We start from the raw sequence: 13,038 nt of genomic DNA on the forward strand, positions 1-13,038 counted from the left end.
AAAACTTTGCTGAAACTGACCCAGAAAGATGCGCTGGATGAAATAGTGTTGAAAAGAGATGAAATGGATGCTTTTATTGAATTGAAGGAATGCATGTGCAGGGTTCCAGCTTTAGGTATGCCTGATTACACAAAGCCTTTTACACTGTTTTGCCATGAACGTGATACATGTTCCTTGTCTGTCTTGACTCAAGCCCATGGTGGCATAAACAGACCAGTAGCATATTTTTCAGCTACTTTGGATCCAGTCGCAGCAGCCTTACAGGGATGCTTGCGTGCTGTAGCAGCAGTTGGTCTAAGCCTAAATCAGAGTGAAGGAATAGTGATGGGACATCCTTTAACAGTCATGGTCCCCCACTCAGTCGAAATACTTTTGACACGTTCCCGAACACAGCACATGACCGGTACTAGGCTTATAAGGTATGAGACAATCATTTTGGGGTCACCCAGTGTGCAGCTGAAAAGGTGCACTATGTTGAATCCAGCAACTTTTTTCCCAGTGAAAATGTCGAAATTGAGAACGCTGAAGACATCGAGCACGACTGTCTTCAGGTGACTGAATTTTGTACAAAGCCAAGACCTGATATCAAAGACACCCGATTGGAAGAAAATGATCAAATTATTTTTGTTGATGGTTCATGTTTAAGAGATGCACTAGGAATATTGAAAGCAGGACATGCTGTATGTACAATAACAGGTGTTCTGGAAGGGTCTTGGCTTCAGGGAGTTTACTCTGCACAAGTGGCGGAACTGGTAGCCCTTACTAGAGCTTGCCAACTTTCCGCATTAATGAAAGTCACCATTTACACTGACAGTCAGTACGGATTTGGAATAGTGCATGATTTTGGACAACTGTGGTCACAGAGAGGCTTCATGACCTCTTCGGGGTCACCAGTGAAAAATGGTGAAAGAATAAGAGAATTGTTCCACGCTATTCAGTTGCCAGAAGAAGTGGCAGTGGTAAAATGCAGTGCACACTCGAAATCACAAGACTTAGGGCCTGATTACAACTTTGGAGGAGGTGTTAATCCGTCCCAAAAGTGACGGTAAAGTGACGGATATACCACCAGCCGTATTACGAGTCCATTATAACCTATGGAACTCGTAATACGGCTGGTGGTATATCCGTCACTTTCCCGTCACTTTTGGGACGGATTAACACCTCCTCCAAAGTTGTAATCAGGCCCTTAGTTTCTTTGGGAAATTGATATGCAGATCAAGTCGCGAGGTTTTGCGCATTGAACTGTATATTGCTCAGAGACGAATGGAACCTGATAAATGAGCCAGAACTTGAACCAAGTGAAGCCTTTGCTTTAAAAGTTGTAGATACGATTGAAGAATTGAAATTCCTACAAAATAATGTCAGTAAGGATGAGAAACTCTCATGGAGCAAATTACAATGCATAAAGAAACCAGATGATTTGTGGGTTTCAAGTGAAGGGAGATTGGTTCTACCAGACAGTCTTTTAACACAATTGGCCAGGTTGTTTCATGGACAAGCCCACCTTGGAAGGGATTCCATGATTAGACTATTCAAAATTGATTGGTTCAATCCTAAATTCCGTCAAGTTGCTGAAGCAGTTCGCCATTGTTGCGTCATTTGCCAACAAATGAACGCAGGGAAGGGAACAGTAGTAAATTTGAGCCACATTGGAAGAGCTGGTGGGCCATTCAGCAGGATGCAAATGGATTTTATTGAGATGCCTGTGCATGGAGGCTTGAAATATGTGTTGGTGATTGTGTGCATTTTTAGTCACTGGATTGAAGCATACCCTACACGTAGAAATGACAGCCTTACAGTTGCCAAATTACTCTTGAGAGAACTAATACCACGTTTCGGATTCCCGATCTCTTTAGAATCAGATAGGGGAAGTCACTTCAATAACGAAGTAATCAAATTACTGTGTGCAGGACTGAACATTGAACAAAAGTTGCATTGTAGCTACTGCCCTGAAGCATCAGGACTAGTGGAGCAAATGAATGGCACATCGAAATCGAGGATGGCGAAAATATTTGCATCCACAAACTTGAAATGGCCTGACGCATTGCCCTTGGTGTTAATGTCAATGAGAAACACCCCTGATAGAAAGACTGGACTATCACCACATGAGATTCTCATGGGCAGAGCCATGAGACTTCCAGCAGTCCCTGCAAATGCTCTTGTAAATATTACAGATGATATGGTATTGGACTACTGCAAAGGTCTAGCTAATGTGGTCCGCTCTCTTTCTCACCAGGTGGAGGCAACCACCTTGCCACTGATCCAAGGTCCAGGACAGGCCCTGAAAGCAGGTGACTGGGTCGTGATAAAGAAACATGTGAGGAAGTCGTGTATGGAACCCCGTTGGAAAGGACCTTTCCAAGTGATTCTGACAACTACCACCTCTGTGAAGTGTGCGGGAGTTCCCAACTGGGTTCACGCCAGTCACACGAAAAGGGTGACGTGTCCCACAGAAGAGGAAGTTGAAGCGCTGAAATCACCAGTGACTGACAAGAGAGTACCAGGCACCGAGACAGGACAAAGAGAACCTAGAGGCGAACAAGCAGAAATAGAGGAAGGGGAAATATTTTCTGAAGAAGAAGCAGCTGATCCATTTGAGGAGAACCGAGGAGGAGCCTCGGGAAGTGACGAAGATCCTGAAGGTGACAAAGAAGTTGGGATAGGTGAAGAAGCAGGAGAGCCTGATCAGAGGAGGGCTTTCCCAGAAACAGGCAATACAGGAAAAGAAAAAGAAAACCTGATTGACCTCCTAGGGGAAGGAGACAAGACAGGACAGAGTGAAATAGTTCAAACTCTTTCAGAACCGGTTGCAGGTCTGTAAGGCGAAAACAGTGCGAAAAGAAGACAAAGCATATCACCAGTGAAATCAAAGACTAAAGAGATATTAAAAGAAAGTGACGGGCCAAAGTTGAGGGAGAAAAGAAAGGAAGTGTGTATCGTAATAACATCACCGAGTGAAGAAAAAGACAAGACCAAAGAACAAGATATCAGCGAGAGAGAATTAAAAGGTGATGCAAAATTGAAGAGGAAAAGAATACCGAGCAGAAGATATTCTGGTCCAGAGTGGGCATACACAGCCACTAACGATTGGTCAGACGAATTTCTATCTCTCAGTCTTGAAAATGAAGAGGCAGAGCAACACTTTGGTACCTGAGAAATGAAAATTACATGAACATTACCGAATAAGACATTGACAACCTGATTGACTTTGAACCGGATAAGACATTGATAACTTGATTGACTTTGAAAACGATCTTGAGACAAAGCTGCTAAACCGATAAGAGACTAAGCTGCTAAAGAAAACCGTGTGAACTTTGAACTCGTTCAGCTTTATATATATCTGCAAATTTGATTTGATTCTATATAGATCATGGCAGGCAATACTACAAAGGGACATAAAATGAAGTGTTGTAAATACATGTGTATAGGCCTAATAATTGCATGTGTACTAATAATTATAGCAATAGTTCTTGGAATGCATGGAGAGAACGAAAGAGACGCGAATGATGCTTCTAGTTCTAAACCTGCTATTGAATTAACCCCTTTGCAGAAACTGGAACAAGATGAGAAATAGTTACACGATAAGAAAGAATTATCCTCTAAAGTTTTCTATCGTTTGCTGAATGAGTATGTTGAGACAATGGATGCGAAAGATTGTTATGTGTGCACACAAATACCTACCTCAGTAATAGAAGGAGTGACATATCATAGCATGCCTCTTACGTATGGAATTTTGTGTAGTTTGTTACTAACCAGATTCCATGGTCAGGAGTCATTCAATGCTTCTATTCAAATCATGATGTCATGTTTTCATATGTCCCCATAATAGAGTACTTAAGTAAAATAGCAAGAGATTATTATATAAAAATAGTTAGGGGTTTCTTCTAACCATTATCACCTTTTACCATAGCACAAGCTCATAGAGAGAACCTTACATGCTTGCTTGCACCTGTAGAGAAAAGCTTTTTAGATCACACTGAAGATAGAAGGAAAGTGGTGAAGGAGAAAGTAGAAAGGGAATTACACAAAAGGACATCTGTAGATAACTATGCTTTTGCCGTGATAAAAACACAAGGGAAATTAGCTTTAGATGCAACACATGTAGGAAAGCTTTGCATATATAGACCTAAATCATATTATGACACAATCTTTGTGGGAACGAGTGAATGTAAACACGTGTTTTTGTTTCAAGCTAAATGGACGTTCATGCTGAATGGCCTGGATCCAGCTACTCCAGGAGTATACTATATTTGTGGACTCAATGCCTATTATCGTCTTCCAAAGGGATGGTATGGGAGATGTTATTTGGGAATAGTATTCCTAAAGATTTATCAACTAGACGACTTAAAGAAATTTCCAAAGATGTCTGAATTACATCGTATTCAGAAGAGGGAGACAGTTTCTGCTGTGGTAGGAGATATATTTGGAGCGTTGATTCCTTCAGTAGGAGTCATATTGAATTCAATCAAAATACGAAAGTTGTCTACTATTGTGGATACTATGCTGACAAAATTTTCAGGAGCCATGATCCTGATTGATGCTGAACTTGCTGCAGAAAGAGCTATGACTCTTCAAAATCGGCTTGCTTTAGACATTCTTTTAGCAAAGAATGGAGGTGTTTGCAAAATGCTTAGTGCACGTCACTGTTGTTCTTATACTCCAGACAACAGTGGGCAAATTAGAAAAATGCTTACAAACTTAACTAACGAGAGTGCAGATTTAAAGGAATTAAAAGAACCAGGAGTATGGGAAAAGTTTGGAAAAGGATTTGCTTCTGTGGGAAATTGGCTCAGCAACATTTGGAACAGACTATTATTGAAAATAGTAAAAGGAAAAGTAATAATATTAATATGCTTATTAGGTATTTGGGGAATTTGGAAAGCTATTAAAATATTGAAATCAAGAAGAAAGAGGAGAAGAGAAGAGAAAGAACAAAATAATAAATATAATAGAAATATACAGGGAAAAATCAAAGGGAACAAAAAGGAAGAGGGAATTGACTGAAGTGCCAAATTACTAAAACAGAATTTTAATGGAATAAAATTTGTGGTGGAAGATTTGATGTGATGACATAATTAGTCATCAGAGGAGGGATTGATGACGCAGAAAGGAAGGACTAACAAATATTCATATATCATATAATCAAAATCGTATAAGGTAGTGTGATTTTGCAAAGAAAAATAATGTACGTGGGAAATTGTGCCCACGGGGTAGTTCGCCATTATTATAAACGGGCTTAATTAATCATGAAGAATTGACAAATGTAGTAATCTGTCATAATTGCAAATGTATTCTATGATTTTCTTGTCAAAACTGTTTTATGCTTAGCCTAAATTTAGCAGAGGCTTTGGCCTAGTTGCCTGGTCTCGAATTCAACTGCGTGGTTTTCACTTGTATTAACAAAGACATACTCTTTTACTTTAAGGTTGTATTTTTCCAGTAGAAATGACTAATACACTTATCTCAAGGTTTCGTGCTAGGCTGCTTTCATCCTCTTTGAAGCAAGGCCAGTTTCTGCAGGTGCAGACAATAAAGACACTAAGATAAAATTAATTGGCAAACTTTGTTGCAACTCGTGTTCCAAGGCCCCAAGGACACCTTATGCATAAATGAGTACTAGGAGAAAGACACTATTCATTGGTCAAATTGAAGCTACCCTATGAACCCTCCAATGGAAGACCCTGAAGAATTTGGAATGCTTCTTACTTCAACCCGCCGGACAAAGAGAAGTCAGCCATTTTTCCTTGATGCCATTATAAAGCATGATTCAAGAAGCTATTTTGGAACTAGCCCTCTGATGCCTTTTCTCTGTCGCAGAGAAAGAGACTTTAAAGAATTCTCACCCTAGAGACTTTAACTTTAATTTTGCCCCCGTCTTGCCCATGTAGTAACTTTTGCCCCATTCTCCTTGCTGCCGCAAGGAAACTTGCTTTAACTTTGCCCCTTTGAAATCTGCCCCATGCTGATCGAACCGTTACCTGAAGGACGAAGACTATTCCTTAAATGCTGATTGTATTTGGTAATTATGAAAGGATAATTGTATTATGCATTGTGTTTTCCTTCCTAGGTACCAACTGCTTATTTTCATAGGGCCCAAGCTAGAAGTTTTCTAAATTTGTGTTGACTAAATTCGTTTTGCATGAAGTCCCACATGCCAATGCTAATTAGAGGCTAGTCGAGGTATTCGTCTGATGCACAAGCTAAATTGAAATCTTTTTATGCTGACCGATGTATGAAATTAGTCAAATTCAGTTGCTTATATTAGTGATTTGTATTGCTATAACTGAGTGTATTATAATTATTGCGAAGATTGCGTTTCTTCTGTCGCTATGGGCAGATAATAATGTTCTTATATGTATATCATTTGATTTTGAGACTCACATATATCATGCTAGCTTTGTTAATATAGGGAAATAAATTCATTAACTTTTAATAAACTGGTGTGGTTATTCATGACTGAAAGGTCATGTTGCGTCAAATTACTGATGGTTATTGATTTCTAATGTATTGATTGATTATTAATTGACTATTGGTTATTGATTAAAATAGTTATTGATGATTAATTTGAGTGATCCGACTATTCTTCGATGAGGAGAGCCCAACGAGGTTAAAAGGTTCACCGACCTCTAGCGTGTCCAAATACAAGTAATTTATAAGGATTTGACGCGCTATCACATTCCCCTGCAATCCTATTACAAGGTTTCCACCGGCCTGATCTGGCTGACCAGCAGAAACTTTGAAATAGAACACTCCTGCCGGTCTGATCGCCATGAAAAGGCTGGCAGAGAACAAACTTGTAATCAGCATGGTGGTGCTGAGTTCAGCGCTGCTCTGGCTGATTACAACCAGGACCGCCATCAGCCCGTCAGGATCATTGATCCTGGGGATGATGTCGGTCTTTAGGCAGGTCTGCCGTCAAACTTGTAATGTGATGGCTGGGCCGCCACTGCCCCGGCAGTCTGGCCACCACCACGAGGCTGGTGGTCTTGTGACTGCCAGCCTTGTGATGAGGCTCTTAGATTACATTTCCATTAATCTATCAACTGCTCTGCCACCAGTCTTGTTCTCAAAATTGTACAGATACTTGAGGAGGGTTCCTCCTGTTATCTTACTTATCTAATGACTTCATCAAGCAACTCAATCCAGTCTATTTTCCGCTTTCTTTTTCTTGGAAGATTGATCACACCTTTCATTTGTCACAGAACAAGTCATACCTGCCTTTCATCATACTCTGCTACTCCAATTTTAGACGATGGCCCACTTTTATTTTATTTTTTTGCAAATCGATGTGGTAGAATGCTGCTCCCCTTGTGCTTATTCAGCACTTCCTATTGCATGGTTCCCATTACGTACTTTATTCTCTTCTCCACCCTTTGATACACTATACACCGCCATCTTCTGACCTGAGCTTTTCCTCCATTGTGCGAGCCTTTTAAATTACATGTCTCTTTTACACATAATTGTCCGTATGAAGAGATACTATAGCTACGGGAAGGTGTTATCTTTTCGTCAGGCATCCAAAAACCCAGATACAGGAACAGATATTGCACAATAAATAAAGTAGGGTGGGCGAAATTTAGGGTTGGTGCTTTTTAACTTTTAGGTGACTCAAGTGTGTAATTGGGGAAGGGAACTCCACCTCATTCTCTAGAGGACAAAAGTGGTTGCGCTACCCGTTTGTCAAATGCCAAAGTACTGATGTAAATTAAACAAAGATGTTTAAAGATCTGTGAACCAAAAAGGCAGTCAAAAAAGAAAACACCTTGAATAACGTTCTGTTTTTGCTGTTTTTATTTCAGAAAGAGACCTGGTACATCGGGTCACCATGAAGAACTCATCACCATGGATGATGACTTAACAAGATGAAAGGTACTGAATCCACAATTCTTTTGATGTATGGAAGCTGGGTGTAGGAAGTTGGCTCTGTATGCACTATTTCAAAGTAAGGAATAGTATGCACAGAGTCCAAGGGTTCCCCTTAGAGGTAAGATAGTGGCAAAAAGTGATAATACTAATGCTCTATTTTGTGGTAGTGTGGTTGAGCAGTAGGCTTATCAAAGGAGTAGTGTTAAGCATTTGTTGTACATACACACAGGCAATAAATGAGGAACACGCAGGTAAGTACTTTAGGAACTATGAATAATTACAGTAGCATATATACTTTTCACATAAAACACAAATAGCTGTTTTAAAAAGTGGACACTGCAATTTTCACAGTTCCTGGGGGAGGTAAAGTATTGTTAGTTTTAGCAGGTAAGTAAATTACCTACAGGGTTCAGTTTTGGGTCCAAGGTAGCCCACCGTTGGGGGTTCAGAGCAACCCCAAAGTTACCACACCAGCAGCTCAGGGCCGGTCAGGTGCAGAGGTCAAAGAGGTGCCCAAAACACATAGGCTTCAATGGAGAGAAGGGGGTGCCCCGGTTCCAGTCTGCCAGCAGGTAAGTACCTGTGTCTTCGGAGGGCAGACCAGGGGGGTTTTGTAGGGCACTGGGGGGGACACAAGTCCACACAGAAAGTACACCCTCAGCAGCGCGGGGCGGTCGGGTGCAGTGTGCAAACAAGCGTCGGGTTCTCTGTAGATTTCAATGGGAGACCAAGGGGTCTCTTCAGTGGTGCAGGCAGGCAAGGGGGGGGATCCTCGGGGTAGCCACCACCTAGGCAAGGGAGATGGCCTCCTGGGGGTCACTCCTGCACTGAAGTTCCGTTCCTTCAGGTGCTGGGGGCTGCGGGTGCAGGGTCTTTTCCAGCCGTCGGGACTTTAGGATCAGGCAGTCGCGGTCAGGGGGAGCCTCGGGATTCCCTCTGCAGGCGTCGCTGTGGGGGCTCAGGGGGGACAACTTTGGTTACTCACGTCTCGGAGTCGCTGGAGGGTCCTCCCTGAGGTGTTGGTTCTCCACCAGTCGAGTCGGGGTCGCCGGGTGCAGTGTTGCAAGTCTCACGCTTCTTGCGGGGATTTGCAGGGGTCTTTAAATCTGCTCCTCTGTAACAAAGTTGCAGTTCTTTTGGAGCAGTGCCGCTGTCCTCGGGAGTTTCTTGTCTTTCTTGAAGCAGGGCAGTCCTCTGAGGATTCAGGGGTCGCTGGTCCTTGGGAAAGCGTCGCTGGAGCAGGTTTCTTTGGAAGGCAGGAGACAGGCTGGTAGGACTGGGGCCAAAGCAGTTGGTGTCTTCTTTCTTCTTCTGCAGGGGTTTTTCAGCTCAGCAGTCCTCTTCTTCTTGTAAGTTGCAGGAATCTAAATTCTTAGGTTCAGGGGAGCCCTTAAATACTAAATTTAAGGGCGTGTTTAGGTCTGGGGGGTTAGTAGCCAATGGCTACTAGCCCTGAGGGTGGGTATACCCTCTTTGTGCCTCCTCCCAAGTGGAGGGGGGCACATCCCTATTCCTATTGGGGGAATCCTCCTTCTACAAGATGGAGGATTTCTAAAAGTCAGAGTCACCTCAGCTCAGGACACCTTAGGGGCTGTCCTGACTGGCCAGTGACTCCTCCTTGTTTTTCTCATTATCTCTCCAGGACTTGCCGCCAAAAGTGGGGGCTGGGTCTAGGGGGCGGGCATCTCCACTAGCTGGAGTGCCCTGGGGCATTGTAACACGAAGCTTGAGCCTTTGAAGCTCACTGCTAGGTGTTACAGTTCCTGCAGGGGGGAGGTGTGAAGCACCTCCACCCAGAGCAGGCTTTGTTTCTGAAGATAGAAGGAAAGTGGTGAAGGAGAAAGTAGAAAGGGAATTACACAAAAGGACATCTGTAGATAACTATGCTTTTGCCGTGATAAAAACACAAGGGAAATTAGCTTTAGATGCAACACATGTAGGAAAGCTTTGCATATATAGACCTAAATCATATTATGACACAATCTTTGTGGGAACGAGTGAATGTAAACACGTGTTTTTGTTTCAAGCTAAATGGACGTTCATGCTGAATGGCCTGGATCCAGCTACTCCAGGAGTATACTATATTTGTGGACTCAATGCCTATTATCGTCTTCCAAAGGGATGGTATGGGAGATGTTATTTGGGAATAGTATTCCTAAAGATTTATCAACTAGACGACTTAAAGAAATTTCCAAAGATGTCTGAATTACATCGTATTCAGAAGAGGGAGACAGTTTCTGCTGTGGTAGGAGATATATTTGGAGCGTTGATTCCTTCAGTAGGAGTCATATTGAATTCAATCAAAATACGAAAGTTGTCTACTATTGTGGATACTATGCTGACAAAATTTTCAGGAGCCATGATCCTGATTGATGCTGAACTTGCTGCAGAAAGAGCTATGACTCTTCAAAATCGGCTTGCTTTAGACATTCTTTTAGCAAAGAATGGAGGTGTTTGCAAAATGCTTAGTGCACGTCACTGTTGTTCTTATACTCCAGACAACAGTGGGCAAATTAGAAAAATGCTTACAAACTTAACTAACGAGAGTGCAGATTTAAAGGAATTAAAAGAACCAGGAGTATGGGAAAAGTTTGGAAAAGGATTTGCTTCTGTGGGAAATTGGCTCAGCAACATTTGGAACAGACTATTATTGAAAATAGTAAAAGGAAAAGTAATAATATTAATATGCTTATTAGGTATTTGGGGAATTTGGAAAGCTATTAAAATATTGAAATCAAGAAGAAAGAGGAGAAGAGAAGAGAAAGAACAAAATAATAAATATAATAGAAATATACAGGGAAAAATCAAAGGGAACAAAAAGGAAGAGGGAATTGACTGAAGTGCCAAATTACTAAAACAGAATTTTAATGGAATAAAATTTGTGGTGGAAGATTTGATGTGATGACATAATTAGTCATCAGAGGAGGGATTGATGACGCAGAAAGGAAGGACTAACAAATATTCATATATCATATAATCAAAATCGTATAAGGTAGTGTGATTTTAGCAAAGAAAAATAATGTACGTGGGAAATTGTGCCCACGGGGTAGTTCGCCAGTATTATAAACGGGCTTAATTAATCATGAAGAATTGACAAATGTAGTAATCTGTCATAATTGCAAATGTATTCTATGATTTTCTTGTCAAAACTGTTTTATGCTTAGCCTAAATTTAGCAGAGGCTTTGGCCTAGTTGCCTGGTCTCGAATTCAACTGCGTGGTTTTCACTTGTATTAACAAAGACATACTCTTTTACTTTAAGGTTGTATTTTTCCAGTAGAAATGACTAATACACTTATCTCAAGGTTTCGTGCTAGGCTGCTTTCATCCTCTTTGAAGCAAGGCCAGTTTCTGCAGGTGCAGACAATAAAGACACTAAGATAAAATTAATTGGCAAACTTTGTTGCAACTCGTGTTCCAAGGCCCCAAGGACACCTTATGCATAAATGAGTACTAGGAGAAAGACACTATTTATTGGTCAAATTGAAGCTACCCTATGAACCCTCCAATGGAAGACCCTGAAGAATTTGGAATGCTTCTTACTTAAACCCGCCGGACAAAGAGAAGTCAGCCATTTTTCCTTGATGCCATTATAAAGCATGATTCAAGAAGCTATTTTGGAACTAGCCCTCTGATGCCTTTTCTCTGTCGCAGAGAAAGAGACTTTAAAGAATTCTCACCCTAGAGACTTTAACTTTAATTTTGCCCCCGTCTTGCCCATGTAGTAACTTTTGCCCCATTCTCCTTGCTGCCGCAAGGAAACTTGCTTTAACTTTGCCCCTTTGAAATCTGCCCCATGCTGATCGAACCGTTACCTGAAGGACGAAGACTATTCCTTGAATGCTGATTGTATTTGGTAATTATGAAAGGATAATTGTATTATGCATTGTGTTTTCCTTCCTAGGTACCAACTGCTTATTTTCATAGGGCCCAAGCTAGAAGTTTTCTAAATTTGTGTTGACTAAATTCGTTTTGCATGAAGTCCCACATGCCAATGCTAATTAGAGGCTAGTCGAGGTATTCGTCTGATGCACAAGCTAAATTGAAATCTTTTTATGCTGACCGATGTATGAAATTAGTCAAATTCAGTTGCTTATATTAGTGATTTGTATTGCTATAACTGAGTGTATTATAATTATTGCGAAGATTGCGTTTCTTCTGTCGCTATGGGCAGATAATAATGTTCTTATATGTATATCATTTGATTTTGAGACTCACATATATCATGCTAGCTTTGTTAATATAGGGAAATAAATTCATTAACTTTTAATAAACTGGTGTGGTTATTCATGACTGAAAGGTCATGTTGCGTCAAATTACTGATGGTTATTGATTTCTAATGTATTGATTGATTATTAATTGACTATTGGTTATTGATTAAAATAGTTATTGATGATTAATTTGAGTGATCCGACTATTCTTCGATGAGGAGAGCCCAACGAGGTTAAAAGGTTCACCGACCTCTAGCGTGTCCAAATACAAGTAATTTATAAGGATTTGACGCGCAATCACATTCCCCTGCAATCCTATTACAAGGTTTCCACCGGCCTGATCTGGCTGACCAGCAGAAACTTTGAAATAGAACACTCCTGCCGGTCTGATCGCCATGAAAAGGCTGGCAGAGAACAAACTTGTAATCAGCATGGTGGTGCTGAGTTCAGCGCTGCTCTGGCTGATTACAACCAGGACCGCCATCAGCCCGTCAGGATCATTGATCCTGGGGATGATGTCGGTCTTTAGGCAGGTCTGCCGTCAAACTTGTAATGTGATGGCTGGGCCGCCACTGCCCCGGCAGTCTGACCACCACCACGAGGCTGGTGGTCTTGTGACTGCCAGCCTTGTGATGAGGCTCTTAGATTACATTTCCATTAATCTATCAACTGCTCTGCCACCAGTCTTGTTCTCAAAATTGTACAGATACTTGAGGAGGGTTCCTCCTGTTATCTTACTTATCTAATGACTTCATCAAGCAACTCAATCCAGTCTATTTTCCGCTTTCTTTTTCTTGGAAGATTGATCACACCTTTCATTTGTCACAGAACAAGTCATACCTGCCTTTCATCATACTCTGCTACTCCAATTTTAGACGATGGCCCACTTTTATTTTATTTTTTTGCAAATCGATGTGGTAGAATGCTGCTCCCCTTGTGCTTATTCAGCACTTCCTATTGCA

This window comes from Pleurodeles waltl, chromosome 2_1 (assembly GCF_031143425.1).
Source record: "Pleurodeles waltl isolate 20211129_DDA chromosome 2_1, aPleWal1.hap1.20221129, whole genome shotgun sequence".
Lineage (NCBI taxonomy): Eukaryota > Metazoa > Chordata > Amphibia > Caudata > Salamandridae > Pleurodeles > Pleurodeles waltl.